At 45.8% G+C, this 19,507-nt stretch overlaps 1 protein-coding gene across 2 annotated transcripts in view; it reads right to left on the reverse strand.

Annotated features, from left to right (window-relative positions):
* LOC144499003 (cytoskeleton-associated protein 5-like) overlaps window positions 1-2,996 on the reverse strand; it is a 68,695-nt gene extending 65,699 nt beyond the window's left edge. For both annotated transcript variants that reach the window (XM_078221048.1, XM_078221046.1), the window contains exon 1: window positions 2,846-2,996. The gene's annotated coding sequence lies outside the window, so the exon portion shown is untranslated. The remainder of the gene's footprint in view (window positions 1-2,845) is intronic.
* Window positions 2,997-19,507: the final 16,511 nt, after the last annotated feature.

The raw sequence follows: 19,507 nt of genomic DNA on the forward strand, positions 1-19,507 counted from the left end.
TCAAAGAAAATTTAGTCTAGCCGATCTTTCCACAGTGCCAAAATTGTCCAGTCTAGATGGCCTTCTCCTCAGCCTAACTTCTTGTAAATCGTCTGTGCCCTCTCATCTGTCCCCTACGAAATTGCCCACAATAATTTCATTTATACATGAGCTGCTTCTCCTTGAATGGTCCCTTCCGCATTGATATCATGGTGTCGACTAAATTCCTTCAAGGCGTCATAAATCCCAGCAATCTCCATTTCGGACCTGACTGGCACACACCCCCAAAAAACTCCTGGACTTCCTCTCTGCCTGAGGTGTGGCCAGCCCCTGAAGTGAATGATACAGGAAACTCAGCGGCCCTGATGCCCCACAGGCACTCTGCTGCCTCAGAAAGTTTGAGCTCAAGCAGTTGGAGACACTTCCTACACCAGTGGTCTTCCAAGATGCATGAATCATCCCGAGGTCTCCACATGGCACAGGAATTGCAAGCAAGAGATTTCAGCTGGTCAACTACGATCCTCAAATTATTCGCGCAGGTATGTTGCTCATATTGTGACCTCTAAACCTCAACTTTCAGGTCTCACTATCTTATGCTTCCTCTCTCGGTTTGTTCCTTGTGTCCATTTTAAATACTAGAGCAGCTTCCATTCTGAATCCCTTCACTCTGCCCAAGTTTAAATAGAAGTAGAAATAATCAGTAGAATTGGACTCTATGCTACTTCATACAACCACATTTTGGAAAGCGATCAATACTCTCAAAAATTCCCTCATTCACCAAATTAGATAAACTACTTTTTTTGTATTAATCCAATCCTTGCACACACTATTTCATTTCTGATTCAATTTATTATTGTCACGTGTATACAGTGAAAAGTATTGTTTCCTGTGCGCTATACAGACAAAACATACCGTACATAGAGAAGAAAAGGAGTGCAGAATGTAGTGTTACAGTCAGAGCATTGTTAGGGAGTTCAAAAGAGTTAGAATAAAGTTTCAGAAGTGTAAAAGATAGAATTAAAGGGTATGCTGGACACAGCTTGCAAGAAGTTGCCATGTTCCGGTGCCATTTTGGAATTTCAAGTAGCTATTGATCTGTACCTCGGACCTCTAATTTAAATCTCAATTTATACCTCCTGGTTCAGACTCTACACTACAAGAACAATTGTTCAACCTAATTAGTTAAGCGAACAAAGCTCTAGATACCCCTTTTCAAAAGTCTTTTTTTTGCCATGCAAAAGTCCATAAAGTCTTCTGGCAACTGTAAGTCAATTAAATGACCAGTAACATTTGCTCACTCAGAACAAGATCAGACCCATTAATGAAAGTGCTTTAGAAACTCCAGGCAGTTAAGTACAGTACTTAAATATCAAGGCTGTATTTTCATTTCAGAGCTCCCCGGACTTTAAGGTGACAATATTTATCCATTGACATCAAGACAATTGAGGAATTATCCCAAAAGGTTGCCATAGAAATGCTCACTCAACCCTGACACAAATCATGTGCAAATATCCCTCAAAACCAAGCTCAAAGGCAAAATGGTTCAAACCAAAACAAATTCACAATCAAATGCAAATAAGATACAAAGCTGATGCGTGTTATTTTTTTTAAATTGTACTCCATTCTTAAAAGTTGCAAATCCATCGCGCAGAGTGGATCCAAATCCCTTGCTTTTCCAGAAACCAATTCAAATTGAATCCAATTCATGATCCCCAGAGAGGCATACACGGTCCAAGCTGACAAGGAAAGGCAGTGCACCTGATCTTGAGCTCGATCTGAGCCAAAAGGCCGGGAAGCCATGGTTTCACCCCTTGGCTCTGCGCAGGTATTTAAACTGCATCCCCTCCAGTCACATTCTCTCACCTCCCTGTGTGACAGGCGAGGGGGGGGAAGAGAGAGAGGGGGGGGAAGAGAGAGAGGGGGGGGAAGAGAGAGATGGAGGGAGGGAAGGAAGGGGACAAGGCAGCGCCGCTCACAGGTGCGGCAACAGACACCTGGCTACGATGTAAACATTATTTTAAAAACCATCATGTGCGAATAAATCATGTTTTATTTTTAAGCCATGTTTAAACCGCCTGACTGCCCCGAGGGGGGTGCGGCCTGGGGAACGCAGACAACAAATGCCCGCCACTTAAACAATAGACCGCCTCGGGAAAGGGGGGGGGGGGCGGAAACCGCCCAGACTGGGACATCAATTGGAGGGGGAGAGAGGGGCTGTCTCCCCCCACAGGGACAGCAAGCCCCTGCTTCCCTCCCCAGTGAGCGGGGGCACCGAGATGGGGAGGGAGCCGGTCCCGGGAAAGGAGCGGGACACCCTCCCCAGATGTGGGCATTTATATGGGATGGGGGGAGGGTACCGAGGGCCTGGCATTGCCCCCCCCCCCCATCGCAAATAATATCCCCATTCTCCTGTCTCCCAGCCCCCACCCCAACATCATTCCGGGGGGGGGGGGGCGGTACAAAGATGAACCGTCCCTAGGTATCGCTGACGGGACAGACCGGGGTCCCCACCTCCCCCCACACGCAGCCCCCTTCCTCAGCCAGGTAGCCGCCACGCCCCCCCCCCGGCCTCAGCCGGGCAGCGATGCCCGCGGCCCCCGCTATCAACCAGGCTGCAGACGCCAGGCTCTCCCGGGCCGCTGGCAGCGGGAACAGGCCGGGCCTCCGCCCCCAGGGAGGCGGGGGGGGGGGGGGGTGTGAGAGGGTGAGGTGCCGCCTCCCCCCACCCCGGGGGCCTCATTGTGTCTGCCCGGCCGCTCGGAGGGAAAATGGAGCTCCTTCACCTTTCTCCATGACGCTTTATTTTATATGAGAGAGAATCCCGGGCCTCCGCCTCCCTCCCGCTCCATTCCCCCTCCCCTCTTACCGATGCGGATTGTGTGGCCGGGATCTGGGCTCGGCAGCGATCACCTCCTCCTCCCCCCCGCACCGCTCGCAGCCGTTTTGGGTCTGAAGCGGCGCGCGCAGTTGGACCGAACCGTTAGTGAGGCGGCGGTTTGAAATCCTCCCCCACCGCTGAGTAACAACCCACTACATTGGCCCACAGCCCCCAAACTAACCGCCTCTCCCATTGGCCCGATTCAAATCCGCCAGCTAACCGCCCGGAGAGTGAGGAGGCAGTGCCCTGGCTCAGGCTGGCAGCTCGGCCAGCCAATCAGACCGCGGGAGGGCGGCTTCAGCTCAGACTGACAGCTCAATAAACCAATCAATCCGCGGGAGGCGGCTTCAGTCCAGATTGACAGCCCGATCAGCCAATCGAATAATGGGAGGGGTTTCAACACAGATTGACAACACGATAAGCCAATCCCATCTGCCGGAGGGCGGCTTCAGTCCAGATTGGCAGCCCGCTTAGCCAATCAAACTGAGGAACGAGGCCTCCGCACATGTTGACAGCTCGTTCAGCCAATCAGACTGCAAGAGCAGACCAATCAGCTCACGAGAATGGGGCGGGAGCTAGTTTGACCAACCTCACCACCAACAACAACTCAAATAAGGGAGCTCTTTTAAGGTACCAACGTAATAAACTAACTCAAATTAACTTAGGGACAAAGTAAAAGGGACAGCTCCCCAAAAGGAAGGAGGGAACAGCCCGAACCAAGAACAAAGTCGAAAGGAAACTTAAAACATCAAACCAAAAGGTGATTGTCAAGGTCGATAATACACCCCAGCCCCTGCGGTGCCCAGCGGTAACTCAAATAAGGGACAACCTCAGGGCAGTGCTGAGAGAGGATGTTCCTGAGGGATCATCCAGTCAGGTAATATGGGTGGAACTGAGAACCTGGGTTCGAATCCAGAATCCAAATAAACCTGTTGGACTTTAACCTGGTGTTGTGAGACTTCCTACTTCGAATCCAGCCACAGCAGATGGTGAATTCAATAAAAAGTATCTGGAATTAAGAATCTACTGATGACCATGAAACCATTGTCGATTGTTGGAAAAACCCATCTGGTTCACTAATGTCCCTTAGGGAAGGAAATCTGCCATCCTTACCTGGTCTGGCCTACATGTGACTCCAGACCCACAGCAATGTGGCTGATTCTCAAATGCCCTCCAAGGGCAATTAGGGATGGGCAATAAATGCTGGACAGCCAGCGAAGCCTGTGTCCATGAATGACTAAAAAAAATGTAATTTGATTTATTATTGTCACATGTATTATACAATGAAAAGTATTGTTTCTCGCGCGCTATCATCATAGAAATCATAGAAACCCTACAGTGCAGAAAGAGGCCATTCGGCCCATCGAGTCTGCACCGACCACGATCCCACCCAGGCCCTATCCCCATATCCTGACATATTTACCCGCTAATCCCTCTAACCTACGCATCCCGGGACACTAAGGGGCAATTTAGCATGGCCAATTAACCTAACCCGCACATCTTTGGACTGTGGGAGGAAACCGGAACACCCGGAGGAAACCCACGCAGACACGAGGAGAATGTGCAAACTCCACACAGACAGTGACCCAAGCCGGGAATCGAACCCAGGTCCCTGGAGCTGTGAAGCAGCAGTGCTAACCATTGTGCTACCGTGCAGACAAAACATACCGTTCGTAGAGAAGGAAACGAGAGAGTGCAGAATGTAGTGTTACAGTCATAACTAGGGTGTAGAGAATGATCAACTTAATGCAAGGTAAGTCCATTCAAAAGTCTGACAGCAGCAGGGAAGAAGCTGTTCTTGAGTCGGTTGGTACGTGACCTCAGACTTTTGTATCTTTTTCCCGAAGGAAGGAAGTGGAAGAGAGAATGTCCGGGGTGCGTGGGGTCATTAATTATGCTGGCTGCTTTGCCGAGGCAGCAGGAAGTGTAAACAGAGTCAATGGATGGGAGGCTGGTATCTCAGGTATAGGCAGCTGGAGTCAAGTGAATCCCTTGAGGAGTATAGGGGGGTGTAGGAATACACTTAAAAGGGAAATCAGGAGGGAAAAAAGGCGACATGAGATAGCTTTGGCAGAGAAGGTAAAGGAGAATCCAAAGAGATTCTACAGGTATATTAAGGGCGAAAGAGTAACCTGATGAAGGAGCAGCGCTCCAAAAGCTCATGCTACCAAATAAACCTGTTGGACTTTAACCTGGTGTTGTGAGACTTTTTACTGTGCCCACCCCAGTCCAATGCCAGCATCTCCTTATCAAAAGAGTAACTAGGAAGAGAATAAAGATTAGGAAGGTCATCTATGTGTGGAGCCATAGGAGGTGCGTGAGATATTAAACAAATATTTCTGATTGATATTTACAGTGGAGAAAGAAATGGAAGCGAGGGAACTCAGGGAAATAAATAGTGATGTCTTCAAAAGCGTCCACATTACAGAAGAGGAGGTGCTAGAGGTCTTAAAACGCATAAAGGTACATAACTCTCTGGGACTGGATCCAGCGTATCCCACAACATTGTGAGAAGCTATTGAAGAAATTGCGGGGCCCCTAGTAGAGATATTTGTATCACGGCAGCCACAGGTGAGGTGGCGGAAGACTGGAGGGATAGAAATGTTGTACCGTTATTTAAGAAAAGTGGCAGGGAAAAGCCATGGGACTACAGACCGGTGAGTCTAACGTGAGTGGTGGGTAAGTTTTTTAAAAACGTTTATTTATTAGTCACAAGCAAGGCTTACATTAACACTGCAATGAAGTTACTGTGAAATTTCACTAGTCGCCACAGTCCGGGTCAATGCACCTAACCAGCACGTCTTTCAGAATGTGGGAGGAAACCAAGCCAGGAATCAAACCCGGGTCCTTGGCACTGTGAAGCAGCAGTGCTAACCACTGTGCCACCACGCCGCCGTTTTTAGACGGGATTCTGAGAGACAGAATCTACATGCATTTGGATGGCAAGGACTGATTAGGGATAGTCTGCACGGTTTTGTGTGTGGGAAATTGTGTCTTACACATTTGATAGAGTTCTTTGAAAGGAGAGGGTGACCAAGAAAATAGATGAATGCAGGGCAATAGATGTTGTCTACATGGGCTTTAGCAAGGCCTTCAACAAGGTACTGCATGGTAGACTAGTCAGTAAGGTTAGATCACACAGGATCCAGGGAAAACTAGCCAATTACACCAACATCATCGCCAACAACTCAGACACCAACAACTACACCAACATCGCCTCCAGCAACAACTTAAAAACCAACAACTCAAACATCAACTTACACCAACATCACCACCAACAACAACTCAAACACCAACAACTGCACCAACAGCAGCGCCAACAACAACTCAAACACCAACAACTACACCAACAATACTGCCAAAAGCAACTCAAACACCAGCACAGACATGATGGGCTGAATGGCCATTTTCTGCACCATAATGTTTCTATGGCTCTAAGGAACTATATGAAAGATAAGTGCAAAAGTTGTTACCTACTTTGTATGTTATTATAAAATGCTACGGCCTAAGTTGTATATATTTTTACTAAAGTAAGTGCTAAATGACAGTGCTATGATTTGAAAAGGTCAGTGACCGTTAAATAATGTAGTTGCCAGGTTCTTACTTCTGACAAATGGCAAGCTGTCAAGGGAAAGAACAACACTATAAAAGTGAAAAAGTCTTCATGGAATCATAGAATCTCTACAGTGCAGAAGGAGGCCATTTGGCCTATTGCGTCTGCACCAACTCTCCGACAGAGCATCTTACCCAGGCATACCACCCACCCCATACCCTTAACCCCACACATTTACCCTGCTAATTCCCCTAACCTACACATCTTGGGATACTAATTTAGCATGGCCAATCCACCTAACCTGCACATCTTTGGATGCATTAGAATAGCTTATCTATTGGATAGCATGACATTTTACATTGTATAATATTGAAAAGCTAGCCCAGTTTGAAATACAGAGCTAGTTGTGTGAAATGTTTTCCTTGAAGTTCAGCTCAGCTATCTGTTTGGCTCTTCCAGAGCTTTGACTGATATGTGAGCTTTTGTCTGCCTTCCAAATCATGAGTGGATTCAGCAGGGTTTGTTTACAAAGTTGTTCAGGGAAATGTGAGTTGGTTTATTTTATCAGATTTTTGAGCTTCTGAAGAGGATAATCATTTTTAAGTGTCTTTTCAGGTTATGTATGCTTATTTTGATATATTTATGAGCTTTCAAAGATTTCCAAAATATATAGGGCTCATGAGTTCCATTTACAGTGGATACTGGGTGGGTGAGGTGTTGGGCAGGGGGTGTGGGTTAGCGGGTGGGGCCTCCAAACTCCCTAGGTTAGGATCAGATGTTTCTGTGAATGGAGGTTGACCTTTGAACGTAGCTGCCACAGAATCAGCTTGCCTCCGTTTCCAGAGACAGAAGGTCCAGCTATAGGCTGTCCCCACGTACATAAGATAAAAATCCTGCATTCTCAGGACCAAGGCTGCATCATAAATTTGGAAAAAAATCCCTGGCTCCAAGTGTCCTCTCCATGATGAAAATCCAGCTAAGGTTCTATGATGAAGTGCAACAAACGTTGTATTTTATTTATGCAGCATTATAGATGGCTGGTTGTGTGAATGTGGTACTGTTATAATTTGAAAGGAAATAGGTTTGAATGCTGCAGAGCAGTGGCAGTAACATTTAACAGCATCATGCCAGTTGTGTCAGAAGCACCAAGCCCACACATTAGAGTTTGAAATCTCGGAAGCTTTTCAATGTGAATGTCAAGTGCTACACAGTGGGAGGGATTGTAGAGAGTCTTCATTGCCATTCTTTCATGCCGCTAAAAGCTGCAGAGCAACGCTCATGGAAGGACATGAGCAGGTCAACTTCCTACTCTTTCAACAACAAGTTATGTATTGCTCACGGAGGCTGGGGTACGAAGGAAAAGTAAAAATAAAAGGAAACTTATGAATCACAAATTGACACTTGCATCCAATGCTCCTTGTACTGCAGAGACATTTTTGAATGCCTAAGGACAGTTGTCATTATGATACACATGATAGTGGGCGTCATTGAGAATACAATCGAGGACTGCAGACGAGAAATTGGGCTGTGGCTTGCTAAATGGTTTGCTGTGGCTAATTGCATAATTTTCCTACGAGAAGGTTGTCATTGTTTCTCTTCCTTCATCTGTCCCCATAGTGCAGTTTGTCTTGGAACAGGTCACTACTCAGTCACCAGAGGCTTAAAGCTTGCGAGGAGCCACTAGAGTTGATAAGGAGGAGCCAGTGGATGTGGTTTATTTGGACTTTCAGATGGCTTTTAACATAAGAGATTAGCTTATAAAGTTAAAGCACATGGGATTGGGGTAGTGTACTGTGATGGATAGAAAACTGGTTGGCAGACAGGAGACAAAAAGTAGGAGTAAATGGGTCTTTTTCCAAATGGTAGGTAATGACTACTGGGGTACCATAGGGATCAGTGCTGGGACCCCAGCTATTCACTATATAGATATTAATGATTTAGATGAGGGAACTAAATGTAACATCTCCAAATTTGCAGATGATACAAAGTTGGGTGGGAAGGTGAGCTGTGAGGAGGATGCATTGTGATTCAGACAAGTTGAGTGAGTGAACAAATGATTGGCAGATGCAGTATAATGTGGATAAATGTCAGGTTACCGGCTTTGGTAGCAAAAACGGGAAGGCAGATTATTATTAACTAAATAGCCATAAATTAGGAGAGGGGAATGTGCAATGAGACCTGGGTAGCCTCGTACACCAGTCTTTGAAGGTAAGCATGCAGGTGCAACTGGCAGTAAAAAAGGGAAATGGTAGGTTGGCCTTCATAGTGAGAGGATTCGAGTACAGGAGCAGGGGTGTCTTGATGCAACCTGGAATATTATGTGCAGTTTCAGTCTCCTCATCTGAGGAAGGATGTTCTTGCTCCAGAGAGAATGCAGAGAAGTTCACCAGACTGATTCCTGGGATGACAGGTCTAATGTATGAGGAGAGATTGAGTCAGTTTCGCTGGAGTTCAGAAGAATGAGGGGGGACCTCAGAGAAACCTATAAAATTCTAACAGACTAGTCAAATGCAGGAAGGATGTTCCTGATGGTAGATGTGTCCAGAACTGGGGGGGGGTCACAGTCTGAGGATACGGGGTAGACCATTTAGGACAGAGATGAGGAGAAATTTCTTCACCCTAGCTGAGAACAAAACATTGTTTATTTTCAAGAAGGAGTTAGATATAGCACTTGAAGTGAAGGGGGTCAAAGGATATGGGGCAATGGTGGGATCAGGCCATTGAGTTGGATGATTAGCTATGATCATTATGAATGGTGGAACAGGTCCAGAGGGTTGAATGGCCTCCCCCTGCTCCTATTTTCTATGTTTCCACATTAAGCATGGCTGACCAGGATTCTCTCCCACTCTTACTGACAGCCATTGGCATGCGTTGGAAAGATTTTTGCAGGTTGATACACAGTCTGTTTGGCTGCATTATGAATGCACCTTCCTTGGCCATCAAGACCTCCCATGCAGCACTAGTGAGTCATTCCTAATTTCAACAACCACTTGCTAAGGCCCATAAGAATCTAAAGCCAGTATAGTGACACAAATGTCAAAGTAACATTTACATGTGCCAGGCAATGATAACCTCCAGCAAGGGAGAATCTAACCATTGCCCCTTAACATTCATTGGCATTACTATCGCTGAATCCCCCACCATCAACATCCTGGGGGTTACCAATGACTAGAAACAGATCTGGACCAGCCATATAAACATAGTGGCTACCCAGAGCAGGTCAGAGGCTGGGAATCCTGTGGTGCATAACTCAGTTCCTGACTCCCCAAAGCCAGTCCACCATCGACAGGCACAAGTCAGGAGTGTGATGGAAAATTCTCCACTTGCCTGGATGAATGCAACTCCAACAACACTCAAGAAGCTTGACACCATCCAGGACAAAGCAGCCCGCTTGATTGGCACTACATCCACAAACATTCACTCCCTCCACCACAGATCCCAGTGGCAACCGTGCGTACCATCTACGAGAAGGACTGCAAGAACTCACCAATGGACAGCGCCTTCCAAATCCACAACCACTATCATCTAGAAGGTCAAGAGTAGCAGACACATGGGAACATCAGACATAGGAGCAGAATTAGGCCACTCGGCCCATCGAGTCTGCTCCGCCATTCAATCATGGCTGATTTTTTTTTCTCATCCCCTTTTCCCCATAATCCCTGGTCTCCTTATCAATCAAGAACCTATCTATCTCTGTCTTAAACACACTCAATGACCTGGCCTCCACAGCCTTCTGCGGCAAAGAGTTCCACAGATTCACCACTCTCTGGCTGAAGAAATTCCTCCTCATCTCTGTTTTAAAGGATCGTCCCTTTAGCCTGAGGTTGTGCCCTCTGGTTCTAGTTTTTCCTACTAGTGGAAGCATCCTCTCCACGTCCTCTCTATCCAGGCCTCGCAGTATCCTGTCAGTTTCAATAAGATCCCCCCTCAACCACCAGGGAGTTTCCTTCCAAGCCAGTTACCATCCTGACTGGGAACTATATTGTTGTCCACTGTCACTAGGTCAACATCCTGGTACACCCACCCTAACAGCATCACTCCACTGGGACTGCAACGGTTCAAGAAGACTGTTCACCACCACCTTCTCAAGGGTAATTAGGAATGAAGAATAAATGCTGGCTTAGCCAGCCATGCCCACTTCCAGGAATGAATTTAAAACATCTCATTTGCAGGACTTTCTATCACAGACCCACCATAACAGCAGAGGGGCTAAATTAAACAATGCCCCAAAAAAGTGCAGGAATTATAATTCACAGTTTTCTCATTCCCATTCATTACAATGGCAACCTTGTGATGGTTTGAATTATTTCAGCTTCCAATCAGGACAAATCACTCTGATATTTGGTTAGATGGTTCAGCAGGCAATCAGTATTGTGAATGCCGAGTTCCACTGAGAGCTAGCCAGTACTGCTTAAGGCAGCACGGTGACACAGTGGTTCGCACAGCTGCCTCACAGCGCCAGGGACCTGGGTTTGATTCCCGGCTTGGGTCACTGTCTGTGCAGAGTCACCATGTTCTCCTTGTGTCTGCGTGGGTTTCCTCCAGTTTCCTCCCACATGCTGGTTAGGTGCATTGGCCATGCTAAATTCTCCATCAGTGTACCTGAACAGGCGCTGGAGTGTGGCAACTAGGGGATTTTCACAGTAACTTCATTGCAGTGTTAATGTAAGCCTACTTGTGACATTAATAAATAAACTTTAAGCTATTCCTGCCTTAAAAGTATTCAATGATGGATGATCCAGAACCCTCTGGAGTAGAAAATTCCAAAGATTCACAACCCTTCAACCCAACAAGAAACTTCTCCTCATTTCAGTCCAAATAATTGGCTCCTTATCCTGGGACTGTGTTTTCGATACTCGAATCTCCTCGCAATAAAGGCCAACATGCAATTTACCTTCCTAATTGCTTGCTGCACCGACATGCCAACTTTCCATTTATCTTGTACAAGCACACCCAAGCCTCTTTGAAATCAGCGCCTACACGTTTCTCACCATTTAAAAAAGATTCTGGCTGGGATTTGAGCCCATGTTCACCAGCGAGATATTGTTTTCAACAGTGACATAATGAGTTTCCTGCCCCGGAAGGTTGGGAACCTAATTTCCATAAATTTAAATATAGTTAGTGGGCTTTGTCGCAGTTTCGTCCTCCACATTAGGAGTTACTGTGTGGAGTTTGTACATTCTCCCCGTGTCTGTGTGGGTTTCTTCCGGGTGCTCCGGTTTCCTTCCACAGTCCAAAGATGTGTGGGTTAGGTTGATTGGCCATGCTAAATTGCCCATAATGTCCCGGGATGTGTAGGTTTGAGGGTTTAGCGGGGTAAATGTGTGAGCGGTTGCGAGGTGGGATTGCAGACTCGATGGGCTGAATGGCCTTCTTCTGCACTGTGGGGATTCTAGGGGTCTCCATGCACATGCGTGGTTAGTTCTTTGTTATTATCGGAGATCATGGCACCATTTCACTCGGGATTCCCAGCGTTTCTGACTTCTTCTGGCCCCGTCCCCACAGTGTGATGACATCAGACTTGTCTACAGATTTTTTCGTGTCAAGTGCTTGATTATCTGGTGAGAAAAGTCAGCTGTGCAGCCGGCGATCTGCATGTCGGGTTTCTCAGCTCAGCTAGCACTCTGTGCAAAAATTAGAAATTTTTGCCCTTTTTTAATCTTACAACCAAGGTGAATAATTTCACATTTTCCTACATTATACTCCACCTGTCATTTTGTTGCCTACTCATCTAACCTGTCTATCTCTCTTTGCAGCATCTCTCAGTGAAATCCTTGCAGCTTACCTTCCCACCTGCTTTGGTATAACGTGCAAACTTAGATACTTACTCCCTGTCTCTGCATCTAAATCATTAACATATAAATAGCTGAAGTCCCAGCACTAATCCTTGCGGCACTTCTTTATTCACTGTCTGCCAACTTGAAAAAAGAACAGTCTTATTTGAATTTTGTGTGCTTGGAGTTTGAAAAGAGCTGTTCCTAACACCACTGCCTTTGGTGGGGAAATCTCCAATCAGTTCACGAAAATCCATAGGCAATGAGATAAATATTTATGAATAAGAATAAGGATGAAAATTTATAGGTGGCTCCTGAGGCTCCAGGCATCTGTACACCTCACAGAGACAAAAAAGATTGGTCAGAATACTCTTCTAAAGTTGGAGCCGAGAAACATTCGGAAACTGGATCCAACAGTGTGAAGCCATAGAATCCCGACAATGCAGAAGGAGGCCTTTCGGTTCATCGAGTCTGCACCAACTCTCCGAAAGAGTATTCCACCCAGGCCCTTTCCTCCGCCCCTCCCCGTAACCCCGTGCATTTATCATGGCCAATCCACCTAAACTACACATCTTTGGACTGTGGGAGGAAACCGGAGCACCCGAGGAAACGCACGCAGACATGGGGAGAACATGTAGACTCCACACAGACAGTGACCCAAGCTGGGACTTGAACCCGCGTCCCTCGCACTGTGAGGCAGTAGTGCTGGCCACTAAACCATTCCAAAAAAGAGGCTGAACTGCCAGCTTATTTTGTTATTATGTATTTTTTCTAAAAAGACAATCATGCTTGCAAAAAATCCATTAAAGTTTAATGTGCAAAAATGTGGATAGCTGTAGAACACTATATTTGCTGTAGTCATCAATTGATTCTGACATTTCCACAGTAGGCAGTGTGATCTATGATATCATTGTTGGAATTTGCCAGTGTAAAAATGCAAAGGCTTTGAGCTAACCCACACAGGCAACTCTTTTGAAGACAATAGACTTTCTGCATGAGATGTAGTAACGCCTGAATAATCCAAAAGCACTGATCAAATAAATCCCCTGTATTTTATAGGAGGCCAGCTTCAGCTGCTCTCAGCTAAAAACATTACAAAGATTGCGTAGTTATTTTGATTGTTTCAGCTTTATTATTGGCCGTAACTAATAGTGCAAAATGAAATAAACAAGTATGAGAATTAAAATGTGTACATTTAAATGGGAAGTGAATTACATTTGGCATACACCTATTCCAATTATCAAACTGTCCCTCACATGAAAACTACACATGACCTTGACTGCCTGGGATCATCCTGTGAGTGCCCATTTCCACCTAAAACAAATGGCGATGGGACAACAACTGAATTCGATGGAGAGGAAAATCAGATCGACTGCTTGATGGGCAGCCAATCCGCCACCACCAGTTTTCTGCCCAATGGAAAGGGGCTAAATCCACCCATTGGCCTATCGCTGTTATTCTGACATTTCCATTCTTTGTTAGAATTTGAATTTCTCCGATCGCAATCCAGGGACAGGCAGGTTCTTGTTTGTTCACACCATGTGGGTGTCGCTGGCTGGGCCAACATTGACTGCCCATCCCTAATTACCCTCGGAAAAGTGGTGGTGAGCTGTCTTCTCAGACCACCACAGTCCCTGAGGTGTAGGTACACCCACAATACTGTTAGGAAGTTCCAGGGTTTTGACCCAGCGACAGTGAAGGAACGGCCAATATGTTTCCAATTCAGGATGGTGAGTGACTCAGTGAGGAACCTCCAGATGGCGGTGTTCCCATTTGTCTGCTGCCCTTGTCCTTCTAAATGGTAGTAGTCATGGATTTGGAGGGAGCTGTCTAATGACTCTTGGTGGTACCTTCAGTGTATCTTGTAGATGAAGCACACAGCTGTCACTGTGCTTTGGTGATGGAGGGAGTGAATATTTGTGGATAGGGTGCCAATCAAGCAGGCTTTGTCCTGGCTAGTGTTGAGCTTCTTGAGTGTTGGTAGAGCTGCACTCATCCAGGCAAGTGGAGTGCATTCCACCACACTCCTGACTGGGGCGGCACAGTGGTTAGCACTGCTGCCTCACAGCGCCAGGGACCCGGGTTCGATTCCCAGCTTGGGTCACTGTCTGTGTGGAGTTTGCACATTCTCCCCATGTCTGTGTGGATTTCCTCCAGGTGCTCTGGTTTCCTCCACAGTCCAAAGATGTCGGGGTTAAGTGGATTGGCAATGCTAAATTGCCCCTTAGTGTCAGGGACACTAGCAGGGTAAATACGTGGGGTTATGGGGATAGGATCTGGGTAGGAGTGTGGTCGATGCAGACTCGATGGGCCGAATGGCCTCCTTCTGCACTGTAGGGATTCTATGATTCTATGACTTGTGCCTTGTAGGTGGTGGACTGGCTTTGGTGAGTCAGGAGTTGAACTACCCATCACACGATTCCTCGCCTCTGACCTGGTCTTGTATCCACAGTGTTTATATGACTAGTACAGTTCAGTTTCTGGTCAATGGTAACCCCGGGGGTGTTAATAGTGGGGGGATTCAGCCATGGTAATGGCATTGAATGTCAAGGGGCCTCGTTAATAGATGCAATGTAAATCAAGAGCATATTTAAGATGCCATTTCAATCTGTATCTGTGTTGCTTTCATGATTTCTTCAACATTTTCACAAAGGGTGGATGCTACTAATTGGGAGCTGGCCAATTTCAGTGGTATTTTAAAGGAATATTCACCTTCTTTGAGCTAAAAAGCTGCAACGATTTGGAGAGATTATGGCTGGAATTTTACCGGCCGCCCGCCCCTGGATCGCAGAACAGCATTCTCCGTTGGCCTTGGGCGGGATCTTATGGACCTCGGGCGGGCGAGGCGGTAAAATTCCAGCATATTTGTTTGTGTTATATGGCGTTCAGATTCTGACTATTTCTATGAACTAGTGTTTAAACAATGTTCTGAACTCTTAAAGCACCTCAAGTACCTCTTGTTTTTGTTCCTCATGGGAGTCCTTATGGTATTAGATGAGGTGGAGGATCAGAAACAGCAGAAAGGAGAAAGCAAGGAGACCAAATAGAGGGAACCATGATTGCTGAAGCTTTAATCTTAGCAATGAATGTATAGGCCTAGTCTAGCATACTGATAATATCCTGAGGAGGTGTCGTTACCTGTTGCAGCCAAGGTCACAATTGATCACAACCTCTTTAGCTCCAGCTCCTTGCAAAGTGCTACAGAGGTTATCAGCAATTTTAATTTGCAGTGCATGGTTAGAATCAATAATCAGGTGATTGATGCCATTTTTCCCATTTATTCATTGACAGGATGTGGGTGTCGTTGGCAAGGCTATTCCTGCTTCCCTGGATGGGGTGGTGGAGAATGGCAATGTTGCTCTGAGTCATAGCTGTCTGTGTAGTGGAGATACTCTCACCATGCTGTTCGACATGAGGTTCCAGGATATTGACCCAATGATGATGACTAAATGACGTACAGGATGGTGTGTGTGACTTTGGGGGCTTACTTTGAGGTGTTGATGTTCCCATGCGCCGACTTGTCGAGTGAGTGGTACCCCTAAATCAAGCGTATATATAAGCGAGCATCTACAGCTTGTTAGCTAGGTAACGAGCTGAAACTGTTTTTAAAAAACTTGAATTAGTTGTTTTTCAGAGAGCATAAAAAGACTTCCTCAGTGTCTGCACTGAGTGCTACCTGGAGTGCACAGCGTGTAAAGGGTGAGACCTAGGTGGCACAGTAGTTAGCACTGCTGCCTCACAGCGCCGGTCGATTCCCAGTATGGGTCACTGTCTGTGCGGAGTCTGCACATTCTCCCCGTGTCTGCGTGGCTTTCCTCCAGGTGCTCCGGTTTCCTCCCACATTCTGAAAGACGTGGTGGTTAGGTGCATTGACCCAAACAAGCGTCGAAGTGTGGCGACTAGGGGAATTTCACAGTAACTTCATTGCAGTGTTAATGTAAGCCTTACTTGTGACTAATAAATAAACTTCACTTATTTTACATGAAGTGATTCAGTCGGTGCAGAGGGAAAGGAGATGCTGCTTTCTTTTAATATCTTTTTTCATCCTCCAGGAGCTGGCTCTTACTTTGATGCAGAAGCTGAGAGAAGCTGATTGGTGAGTAATTGGTAAATTATGGTATGCTAGGTCAGCTGGATCCAGTGGAATGTATATCCTGTGGTATGTGGGAAATTGTGGATGTGTTCCAGACAAACACACCTTCAGGAACGGTCAGCAGCTACAGAAGCTTGAACTTCAGGTTTCAGAACTCAAGCAGTGGCTGGAGTCTAAAGTTTTAAAGTTTATTTATTAGTGTCACAAGTAGGCTTACAATAACACTACAATGAAGTTACTGTGAAAATCTCCTAGTTGCCACCCGGAGGAAACACATGCAGACACGGGGAGAACGTGCAAATTCCACACAGACAGTGACCAATCTAAGAATCGAACCCGGGTCCCTGGCGCTGTGAGGCAGCAGTGCTAACCACTGTGCTACCGTGCCGCTCCAACCTAGTGTTGCGCATCCATGAGGCTATGAACTATGTGAATAGCATGTTTAGGGAGGTGGTCACAACCACAGCTTAGGAGTGTACAGGCAGAGAGGGAATGGGTGACCAGGAGGCAGTCTGAGAATCTGAGGCAGGGAGTACAGGAGTCCCCTTGGTCTATCTTGCTCACTAATCGGCTTTCCATTTCGAATACTGGCGAGGGCGATGGTTCCACAGCCAGCCAGAGCCAAGTCCATGGAACCATGAGTAATTCTGCTGCACAAGAGAGGAGGAAGAGGAATGGAAAAGCAATAGTGACAGGGGATTTGATAATCACGGGATCAGATGACTGTTCCTGTGTTGCCTCCCTGGTGCCAGGGTCAAGGATATCATGGAGCTGCTGCAGGATATCCTCCTGCAGGAGGGTGAACTGTCAGAGGTCATAGTCCACATTGGTAACAATGAGAAGAGGAAAGAGTTCTTGAAAGCAGTTGTTAGGGAGTTCAGAAGAAAATTAAAATCCCTCAAGAGCAATAATTTCAGAATTACTTCCAGTGCCACATATTAATGGACATCGAGGCAGGAGGATTGACCGAATGAATAGGTGGTTGGGGAATTGGTGTAGAGGGAGGGCATCAGATTTTCGAGGCGTTGGGACTGAGTCTGAGGCAGGGAGGGCCTCTACAAGATGGATGGATTACACCTTAACAGGACCGCCACTAATATCCTTGGCAGGGAAATTTGATCGTGCTTTTGGGAAGGGTTTCAATTAGCATGTCCGGTGGATGGAAACCCAAGCTATAGCTCAAATCGAAAGGAGGTAAAGCTGGTAACATGAAGTAGAAAAGATGCAAGCAAAGCTAGAAGGCAGGAGAACAAATGTGAGCATCAACTAGAATTAGAATGTGGAATAATGTCAAAAAGACAAAGTTAAGGGCGCTCTGCAAACATCATGTGCGGGTAACAACGATCTGTCCTGGTCCCCCCATGCCGACACTATCGTTAAGAAAGCCCACCAATGCCTCTACGTTCTCAGAAGACTAAAGAAATTTGGCATGTCAGCTACGACTCTCACCAACCTTTACAGATGCACCATAGAAAGCATTCTTTTTGATTGTATCACAGCTTGGTATGGCTCCTGCTCTGACCAAGACCGTAAGGAACTACAAAAGGTCGTGAATGTAGCCCAATCCATCACGCAAACCAGTCTCCCATCCATTGACTCTGTCTACATTTCCCGCTGCTTCGGAAAAGCAGCCAGCATATTTAAGGACCCCACGCGCCCCTGACATTCTCTCTTCCACCTTTTTCCATCAGGAAAAAGATACAAAAGTCTGAGGTCACGTACCAACCGACTCAAGAACAACTTCTTTCCTGCTGCTGTCAGACTCTCGTTTCCTTCTCTATGAACGGTATGCTTTGTCTGTATAGCGCGTCAGAAACATTACTTTTCATTGTATGCTAATACATGTGACAATAGTAAATCAAATCAAATCAAAGTAGATGATTTAAAGATATATATAGACTTAATTGAGGATGATCTAATTGCCATTATGGAAACATGGCTACAGTGTGACTATGACTGGGAACTGAATGTTCAAAGATATTCAACATTTAGAAAGGGCAGGCAAGAAGGAAAATGAAGTGACGTTGCACTGATAATAAGGCATGGGATCTGTGCATTAGTATGGGAGGATCTCAGATCAGCCCTGATCGTCCCTCCTCTCCCATTGCAGAGGGGCAGCAGGTCCTCCTTGCCCCCCATAACGATCGTAACTGCAGAGTGTGCAGCAGGTTCCCCTCCACCCCCACCCCCCACCGGCTGGCCCCTCCTCTCTAGTAGGCCGGAAATGGGCACGGGGCTGACCTCACCGGATAGCCGGTGCCTGTAAGATCGCGAGAGGCAAGAAATCGTGTGCGAACTTGATTTCTCGGCTCTTGTGCGATCTTACCGGCCTGCCCCGCCCATTGACCAGCGGGTCACAACGGTAAGATCACCCCCTTGGTGTTGGACCCAAACCTAGAGCTTCTGGTCCAGTAATAGTTAGTGTAATTAGTAAAAGTTAGGAGAAACTAGAATCATGACAGGTACATTGAAAGGAATAATCAATGCATAATTCCACGGAGTTCACAGTTTCAAACATTACACAAATAAGACAAAATGTAGAAAACATTCAATTTTAATAATCAATTCATTTTATATACACACAGATATATAGTTCACACTAAACAATTGTTCTGTAAACACTTTCTATCTGAGCAAAGTTAGCAGTTTCAAGACTGTCTTAAATATTACAGATTTTAATTTGGGATAATTACAAAGACTCAGATTAGTTATGCAGCCTCTCAACAGTAATATATTATAACACAACTGGAAGACAAATGCATGACTGATATCCAAAATGCAATATGTACGTTTCAGTCTATTTATTCTGCTTTCCCTTCTATTGGATGTAAAATAATATTCAAAACCATTTAAAATCCTTTATGTATTTTATAGTATTTTCTAAGTTGACAAAGTAGAATACAAGATATTCCAGTGAGTGCAACGGAAGTACCTAGTTTCCTCCACAAAGAAAATAATGATGTGCTTTGTTAAAATGCTAGGTAATATGGACCATAAAGCTGGTTGTTAAAATCAAAAATCTGTACATTATAATCAGTTAATTACCTAGGATTGTGCCATTTATTATCCTAAACTGATCAATTCGCCCGACTATTGCCACAGTTAGCTTACTACCTGAGTATTTTAACCCATTGAGTACCGAAACTCCCCCGCCCCCCCGCCCAGTCTGCCCCTGATAATTTGAAGTCATTTTGCCTTAAACAAATGGTGAAAATGACTTGAGTTAAGCG

This window comes from Mustelus asterias, chromosome 9 (genome assembly GCF_964213995.1).
Source record: "Mustelus asterias chromosome 9, sMusAst1.hap1.1, whole genome shotgun sequence".
In the NCBI taxonomy this organism is placed as follows: domain Eukaryota; kingdom Metazoa; phylum Chordata; class Chondrichthyes; order Carcharhiniformes; family Triakidae; genus Mustelus; species Mustelus asterias.